This window comes from Rhagoletis zephyria, unplaced genomic scaffold (genome assembly GCF_001687245.7).
Source record: "Rhagoletis zephyria isolate East Lansing unplaced genomic scaffold, Rhagoletis_zephyria_1.1 Rzeph_scaffold_00421, whole genome shotgun sequence".
Classification (NCBI taxonomy): domain Eukaryota; kingdom Metazoa; phylum Arthropoda; class Insecta; order Diptera; family Tephritidae; genus Rhagoletis; species Rhagoletis zephyria.
In genome coordinates this window covers 55,548-65,218 of record NW_016157505.1, presented here as the reverse complement: position 1 = coordinate 65,218, position 9,671 = coordinate 55,548, and positions in this window count along the sequence as shown.

Below are 9,671 nucleotides of genomic sequence, written 5' to 3'. Positions count from 1 at the left end.
CTAGTGAACGTACATAAGCGGAAGAAGTGGGAAGAGCATCTGAAGACCTGTAACTTCACCTCTGGTGTGAGTAAGCTTTGGTCAACTGTGAGGTCACTGTCCAATCCGACGAAGCACGACGACAGAGTCGACATTTATTTCGGCGACCATGCTTCGTCGGAGCGATGCGCGAGCTATTTTAGCCGGCAGTTCACACTGCATCCTCCGGTGGACAAAGCTAAGCGTCTAGTGGCCAGAAGGCTGCACAAACTGCCAACAACTTGCGCCCCCTTGCTTCTTGCTTGCTGAAAAATTTGGGTCCTGCGGGAGTAGCGTACCTAACGGAGGTCCTCAATTTATCTATGGCCACTCTCATCATCTCAGACATCTGGAAGGTGGGGAGAGTGGTCCCACTGCTCAAACCGGGGAAACCTGCCAACAAAGGAGATTCGTATCGGCCGATAACACTCCTTTCCCCGGTAGCGAAGACACTTGAGGCCTTGCTGCTCCCGTATTTCACGAACCACCTGACCCCAGCGAAGCATCAGCATGGTTTCCGTAAAGTGCACAGTACAACAGCAGCACTTAACACCATAAACACTCAGATAACTCGTGGCCTTAACCGTAACCGTCCCTGTGAGAGAACGATTCTAGTAGCGTTGGACTTGTCAAAGGCATTCGAGACCGTCAGCCATTCCACGCTACTAGAAGATATAGAGGCTTCCTCTCTCCCACAGAGGCTCAAACGGTGGTCGGCAAATTATCTGAGTGGTCGACACTCGTCGATAATGTTTAGAGATAAATCGAGTAAACTCAGGAAAATAAAACAGGGGGTTCCACAGGGTGGTGTCCTTTCCCCGCTACTGTTCAACTTTTATATTTCAAAGCTCCCTCAACCACCAGAGGGAGTCTCGATTGTCTCTTACGCTCGATCATGGCGACTGGGAATGGAATTGATGACCTGTGTTCGAAAGTAAACGGGTATCTCTCCGAGCTTTCTCGTTTCTTCACTGCAAGGTGTCTAGCCCTCTCCCCTACGAAATCCTCTGCGACCTTGTTCACCACCTGGACGAAGGAGGTCAGGCTACCGCAGGGAATTCACGTCGATGATATACCAATTCCGACGGTGAATAACCCCAAAATACTCGGAGTAACATTCGACAGCCTGCTCTCCTTCTCTGCGCACGCAACCGCTATTGTCAATAAAGTACAGAGCCGCAACAAGGTCCTCAAGTCGCTAGCCGGCAGTACTTGGGGCAAAGACAAAGGAACGTTGCTGGCAACATACAAGGCCGGCCGGTTTTAAACTACGCAGCACCAGTACGCAGTCGCCGGGGACTAGTAGGACGCAGTTGATGAAGCTACAGACAACACAGAACACCGCACTCAGGACAGCGACTGGATGCCTCCTGATGTCGCCAGAACACCACCTTCATGACGAGGCAAAAATGCTTCCGGTCAAGGAGCATAACATAATGCTCTGCAAGCAGTTTCTGGTTGGGAGCCACAGATGTGGCCACCCAAACAGACAGCTGATTGCAGAGGAGCCCTCGCCTAGGCACGTCAGGATGCATCTATACGAACTGACGGACGAAGTCCAGAGGTTCATTAAGCAGCCTCTGGAGCCGTCAGCATACCGACAGGCCCTGAACGGCATTCACAGGGAATCAGTCTCGAGTTATGTACACTCTAGACCTGTGAATGCCGTTCTAGGCACACAACCACCGGACATTGACGAGACGGAGCTTCATCTACCTCGGGAGACAAGAACCACAATAGCCCAACTTCGCTCTGGCTACTGCAGCAGGTTAAACTCATACCTGAGCAGACTTAACGCGGATGCGCCAAATGAGTGTCTGGTGTGCGGAGAGACCCCTTATGACTCGAAACATCTCTTCGCATGCCCGGAAAACCCGACAACCCTAACGTCTTCGTCCCTGTGGACCGACCCGGTGGAGGCTGCACGCTTCTTAGGGCTGCCGTTAGTGGAACTTGATGACAACGACTGGGATAACAACCGATCTGGGCGGGGTTGTTGTAGCCACTACAACAACAACAACATGTTTCAAAAACATCGATGCATCGTTTGCATCCCTATATCATTTGCGAAAATGCTTTTTCAATTACGATACCTTGCGCATGCATTTAGAGTGATACGCAATTTGGCAAATCTTCAAACTTCGTGTCTTCTTAGAAGCAGGGGATACTGGCTTTAGAAAGTGTCGAATCCCACACTTTTTCCTAATGACAAGAACATTTTTTATAAAGGTTTCTTTGCTCTCCTGAAAAGTACCTATTTTCACATTGGAATTTTTTTTATTTATTTTTTTTTGTGGGCAAGGGGTCGAAAATGCCTATTGCATCATCAAAGGTGTCGTCACAAAGGTGAGGTCCCGCTTCTTGACTCTAAGTATATGCATACTTAACTATGTTCTTCCAGTTAGTTTCGCTATGTAGCATGGCTTGGATCACGTTATCTGGATTAATTGGTCCTACAAGGTCTTGCAGATTATTGCGCTCGGTTTCCCATCTTTTGCATCTGAAAAAAGTGTGCTCGGCATCGTCTTCTTCTGCGTCGCTGTATATGCATGACGGCTCTTCGGCTTTTCCCATTCTATACAGGTATTTGCGAAAGTAACCATGCCCAGACAGCATTTGTGTGACGTAATAGTTTATTTCGCCATGTTCTCTTTGGGTCCACAGTTTTAGGTCTTTTATTAGCCTAGCCGTCCATCTGCCGCGGCTTTCGTTTTGAAACCTATCTTGCCATAGTCTTAGTGTCTCGTGTCTTACTCTTTCCCTTTCGTTGCCACTTGGATTCGTTTGCGCCTTAAACTCCCACATTTTCTTGCGTTCGGCTGCTAGCAGGTCAATGGGAACCGTTCCGCTTATAACTAGTATTGCCTCGCCGGACACTGTACGGTACGCAGAGGCTACTCTTAAAGCTGCTGTGCGATGAGCTCTAGAAAGTGTCTTGCAACGGTTTTTTTTCTGTAGGGTGTCAGCCCAGATCTCCGCTCCGTATAGCAAAATATTCAAGGTTGTGGACATTAGAAGTTTTCTTTTACTTTGGGTCGGTCCACCAATATTGGCCATTAATCTGCTTAGGTAAGCCGTTACCTTTGCTGATTTTGCGACTGCATGCTGCATCTGTGCCCAATACGTTAGCCTGGGGTCTAGCCTTACGCCTAAGTACTTTATTACTCTTTGCGTCTTTAATGTAATGCCGGTCAGTTTCATGCTCACTTCTAAAGGAATACGCTTCTTGGTTAGGAGTATTACCTTGGTTTTCTCTGCTGCAAGTTTAAGACCGTGTGAGTCGAGCCATGCCTGTGTTCTTATCATAGTCTGGTTTAATTTGCGACGGGCGTCTTCGGTGTCTCTTGCGGTGATCACTGCGGCAATGTCATCAGCGTAGCCTACTAAATATGTGTCATCTGGCATCTCAAGGTTTAATATTCCGTTGTAGCTGACGTTCCATAGGTCTGGCCCAAGAATGGAGCCTTGTACCGGGCCTGAATCCGTACTGTCTTGAGGAAAGTCCGCCACCGCTAGCGATAGCCGCTTCTATTCTAGGTTTTAGCAGCCTTTCTAAGAGTTTTCCAGCTGTGTCCAGCATACAGAGTGGTCGATACGCTGATGGTGAGTCAAGGTTTCCCTTTCCTTTGGTGATTAAGACGAGCTGCTGCCTTTTCCAAATTTCTGGGAATATTCCGTTCTTGATGCAGGCATTGTACATATTTAGAAGCACTTGAGGGCGTTCTGTGGCGATTATTTTTAGAACTTCTGCTGGAATACCGTCTGGACCTGGTGCTTTCTTGGCCTTTACTCTATTAGTGGCGGACTTGAGCTCTTCTGCGGTAAATGGTGGTATTTCGATGATAGGCTCCATTTCTTTGGTTAATGCCTCATGCGTGGGAAAGAATTCGCTTACTATTAGAGGTGCAAAACTATCGATAGTCAGACCATCGATAGTTTTCGATATTATTTTCAAAACTATCGATATATCGTCGATAGTATCGTATTTATATGGTTTTCGCTCAATTTTCGTATGAAGATTTCCTTAAGAATATATTTCGAAACTACGTTTGGATATTCTTGTAAACTACTGTACACTTTTTTAATTGTTTAACCGTTAAGTTAGAAGTAAAGTTATTGAAAATTTGAAATGAATTGAAATGGAAAAAAATTGGGCATACTGAAATTTTATATTTGTGGTTTTAGATATCCTCCGTCATATATAAGGCATTCATCAAGTAAATTTCAATTTTAGAAGAAGAAACCATTTTTTATCTGAGAAGTAATGGTTTTTATTTACCTTTTCATAAATAGTAAATAGTGGTGGTAAATATTGAAAGTTTTGGTATAAATTAATTTGTATCAGTTTTTAGCGGTATTTTAAAAGATGCAAGGTTTTCCGTCATTTTCGAAATTTGACATTACTCTTTTAAAAAAGTAGCAACCAAATTTTTAGTTCAACTTGGATGTTTAAGAGAAATGAAAAGAAAAAAAGAAATAAAACTAAAATAAATACTGAATCACATGTCTGTCGGACTATCGATAGGACCAAAAAACAATCGATAGTAGGGAAAAATAAAAAACATCGATACTATCGATAGTGCCATCGATAGTTTTGCACCTCTACTTACTATGTAGTCCATTTTTTGAGCGCTAAGCTCTGGTGGTTTTGCCATGGCCCCAAGTTTTTTCATTACCACCTTGTATCCGAGACCCCAGGGATTTCTGTTTATATCCTCACGCAGTTCTTTCCACTTTCTGTTCTTGCTGGCCTCGATTGCTCGTTTGAGTTCTTTTCTAGCAGCTTGGTATAGTTGTGCCTCTTCGATTGCAGCGCTTCTACGCCTAGCCCTGGTGTAAGTACGCCTCAGGTGGAGGCACGTTCGTCTTAGTTGAGCTATGTTTTCCGTCCACCAATATGCAGGTGTTTTGTGTCGATTGCTTCCAATTGTCGGCATCGCTTTGGTACAGACTCTGGAGATCATTTTCATTGTAGTCTCTACTATTTCCATTGCGTTATTGTGAGAGGATTCTTCTGAGCCATGCGCATTTATTTCAGATAGTAGTGCTTCACTATTTAATTTCGAGACATTCCATTTGCGAGTGCTACATTGCAACTTCTTTCGTAAACCATCGTTTTTGGAGTCTATTATAAAAGAGATGTATTGGTGATCGCTGCCAGTGTAATCTTCCAATACTTTACATTCCTTTATGGTGCCTGCTATGCCTTCTGATGCTAGTGTGATGTCTGGCGTGGTTTCCTCGCATCCTGGTCTTCGGAAGGTTGTTGCTGCGCCAGTATTTAGCACTATAAATCCGAGTCGGGCTGACATTTCTAGCACGCGTTTGCCTCTGGAGTCCGTGTTGGGCATGCCCCACTCCGTGGCTCTTGAGTTTAGGTCTCCTGCCATCAGAAAGGGTCCTTCCAAGTTCATGGCCGTATCTTCGATATCGTCGAGTTTATCTTGGAAGTCTTGTATGCTATCGTTTGTTGTCAGGTCTGTCACACGGTCAGTATTTATTGACGTGATCCAAGTATCGCGATATTTATTGAATCTGGATCGCGGATCGCAATACCGTCAATAAATATTGAACGTGTAGCACTTTCAAAACGCAATCCATACATTTCGTCAGTACATCTTTTACTCTCATAATGCGAACATCGGCTCTGCCTTCGCTCTCGGGGCTTAAAATCTTTCAAAACAAATTGAACAAATCTTAGAATAATTGTGGAATGCATTATTTGTAAGTTATACGTACAAAATAAAAATATTTTCTTGCGTCATAATAAGCGTTCAGCAAAAAANATCCAAATATCGTGATAATTACTGACCGTGTGACAGAGCCCTTACGATTCAAATATCACAACCATAAACCAAAAATACAAGATCACGGTAGAACGCGACGTTGTATTTGTAACTGGTTTTGAGAAAAAAGTTTGCGAAAGTGGGTTCGTCAGCTGAGTTTACATCACAAGCACCACTATTTTACACTTTTATTCAAGTAAAGAAGAGTTAATTCAACATGACAACCCATTTTAAAGCATTTTGTTGCATCATTTTACCTAAATTGTGCGTTTAAAGTGGCTGACAATAATTTTGGCTAATTTTGGTTTTCGTTGTTTTCTTTGCTTTGTTTACTTTTCGCTCGTTTTCCAGTGAAACAAGATGGCGTAGAACCCGCTAAAAAAATCGACTTTTTTCATTCTCTTGTTCTTACGTGATCTTGTGTCTTTCGTTCATGTATCACAACAAATATTAAACGTGTGACAGTCACATCACACTTTGATAAACTAACGAGCGATAATTTTCTTCGATATTTGGTTAGTTATATTTGCTGAGTGCTGATCAATGCAATTGTTTCTAGTAGTGTTGTCACCGCAACCGCAACCACAGTACAATTTATCAAATTAATCCAACTTTTTTTGTCTGACTTTATAAACGGCAAACTTACCAAAAGTTACCAAAATAAAAAAAGTTGCCAAGTTACCAAGCACTCAAAAAGCTACCTATTTTGGTCACAAGCAGTGTTGCCATAACTTTCTGGGCCAACCGGCTAAATTGGCAAAAAAACGGCTAAACTGTTTCAACTAAATGTCGCATGTTTTATTTAAATAAATCATAAGTAGAAAGACTAGTTCTTGGAGAGAAGTTGCAAATTCAAGCAGGAAAAAATTTTGGCGGCAAGAATTTCCAATTAGGAAAAACATATGATTGTGGCACATGGTTGCATTTTTTGTCGACAATAATTTGAATAAACAGGTTCGTCAAATTTAAAAATTTACAAACTTGAGCGATTTTAAAAGGAAAAATTTAAGTAAAGACTTGTTTACTTAATTAGTTGAGTTAATTCCAATGATTTGAAACGTACTCGTAATGCAATCTCAACCAGAGTCGATATAGGAAACGCGACAGTTATTACGGCAAAGAAATTGAAACGTATGTTGAAGAAAGTCGGACTAGCAAGAAATATACATGTAAATCCTGTTTTTTGTCCCTCTGAAAGAATTTTAAAATTCTATACAAATTTCTTATGTTTTAAATGCCACCGTGGACACTAGCTGGCAGAGAAACTTGCAAGTTCCTACAAATTTGCGTTCGTGTAGAAATTTGCAAGTTTCTCTACTTGAGAGAGAATTTGGGAGCATTTTTTCTTACTAACTGATATTTTGAGTTTTTTTTTTTCTTCTGTAACAGCATACAAATTCCCCAAAGATATTTTGGGGAGTGTTGCTGGAGTGACAGTCCTTGGCCAGATATAAATCTGGGTCGTTCCGGTTACGTAGACCCGACTGTCGTGGGAATAAGTGATAATATTCGCTGGATTTTCGACGAACAAACCTATTGTCTTCCTATTATTGCTTTACATAGAAATTTGTGCTCTTTTACTTTCATTTTGACGCATTTCAGTGTTGGTTCTTTAAATTCAAGTTGGCCTTCGGTTTTTGGAATTTAAATAAGTTCTCAGGAAAAAAAAAGTTAGTTTAAATAAGTCCATATGTGTACATAGTGCTTGAAAATATCCATTTTTCCCTTGCCTTAAAACTTTAAGCGTGGGCACCAATGATATTTTGTAATTAAATAAAAATAAGCGAAATCGGCCCAATTTTATAACCCTGCCTCCACGATAACGATAGCAGCCATTTCTAACAGATTTTGGATCGCTTAGTCAAAAATGGAAACATATATATTTGAATTTTAAGAAAACAAGGTAAATAGCAAAATCACCTAAAAACGGCTAATTTTTTTTACAAAACGGCTATTGCAACCGGCTAAATCTAGCCGGAAAACGGCTCAAATGGCAACACTGGTCACAAGTGACCAAATGTGGCAACCGTGTGTCTGTCTTGCCGACTTTCTTACCATCGCTGTCTTAAGCCTGATGCGAATGTGAGCGTGAGCTTTTTATTTTGACCAATATCTTAGTTACTACTCAACTTTTTGCTATAGTTGAGACATGAAAAGATAGATAATTAAAATATCTTTCAGAATTATAGAATAAAAACTAATTTTAAATGCATAATATGCCTTTTTTCGAGCTCACACTCAACTGTGTGCGTACGCAAAGCATTCGCATGTGAACGGCAAGTTTTGACAGATGTGTGTGAGCGTCCATAAGAATACAAATGGAATTCTGTGCCTTTGCGAACGTTCACGCTCACGCTCGCATTGAACTGCATATCAAGCTTTAACATCAGCTGTCATTTCGTAGTTTGACAACTCAGTTTTCATTTTACCGCACCTTCTACATTGGGTACAGATCGATCTGATTGGCTTGATGCCATTATGAAAGTGATATGAGGTTTGTATAGTAACTTCTCCAGTAAAACATTGCAGCGAGAGCGTAAAGGCAAAATAGCGTAAAATTGAGAAGAAGAGAAAACTAGCAAAAAAGTTATTGAACACAAAACTAGTAAACACTTGCAAGTGAATAGTTGTTGCACCGTTTTGATATTCTGCTGTAAACTTTTTCTATTTATAAATCAGTTTTAAACTCTTTGCTTTACATGCAAGTCCAGTACATCATTAATATTTTGATTTCCACTCATTTTACTTTTGTTTGTGCTAAAGCAATTCAACAAATGGCGGCTTTTGACAAGTATTCTTCTTCTGCTAGCTAATTTCTGCTAGTAAAAATTTCACTAGCAAGAATTTGCAGCTCTCCCGTGTTGTTACGCTCTCGATTCAGTGCTCTCTTGCGAATTCTTTGGGTTATCATACACTTTTCCAGTAAAAATTTGCAGGTTCCAGTGCAAATTAGTACCGACTATTGGCTACTATACAAACCTATGTTAAAACAGTAAGTTGCCCACATGAGAAAACGGGACAAAGTGAAAACAGAAATTTGAAAGATGTTAAAAGCAGTGTTTGCATTATTCAACTTTGCGTTCAACAATTGCGTTCAACTCAACGCAGGGTTGCACGAAAAAAAAGTTGAATGGCTAAATGTTGGCTGGCGACCAACTTTGTTGAAAGCGATTAGTTGAAAGGCCATTCAACCAAAAGTTGAATGCAAAGTTGAACAATGCAAACACCTTTTTATGGCGAATATTTTGATATTTTTTCATATTTTGATATTTTTAGCCATTCAACTTTTTTTTCGTGCAACCCTGCGCTGAGTTGAACGCAAATGTTGAACGCAAAGTTGAACAATGCAAACACACTTTAAGACACATTTAGTAGAAAATGGAGACGTAGGGTAATGAGGTGCTAACGTCGGTTGGGTCATGAACGAAATACACAAGATCACGTAAGAACAAGAGAGTGAAAAAGTCGATTTTTTAGCGGGTTCTACGCCATCTTGTTTCACTGGAAAACGAGCGTAAACAAAGCAAAGAAAACAACGAAACCCAAAATTATTGTCAGTCACTTTAAACGCACAATTTAGGTAAAATGATGCATTAAAATGTGTTGTCATGTTGAATTAACTCTTCTTTACTTAAATAAAAGTGAAAAATAGTGGTGCTTTTTTTTCTCAATACCAGTTACAAATACAACGTCGCGTTCTTACGTGATCTTGTATTTTTGGTCCATGGGTTGGGTTATCCGGCCAATTGCATAATAGGGCTTTTGCACGCGGCGATTTTTCAGGCAACTTTTAGTTGAAAACAAAAATCGCCTCATCCGAACGGCCTTTCAACTAATCGCTTTCAACAAAGTTGGTCGCCAGCCAAC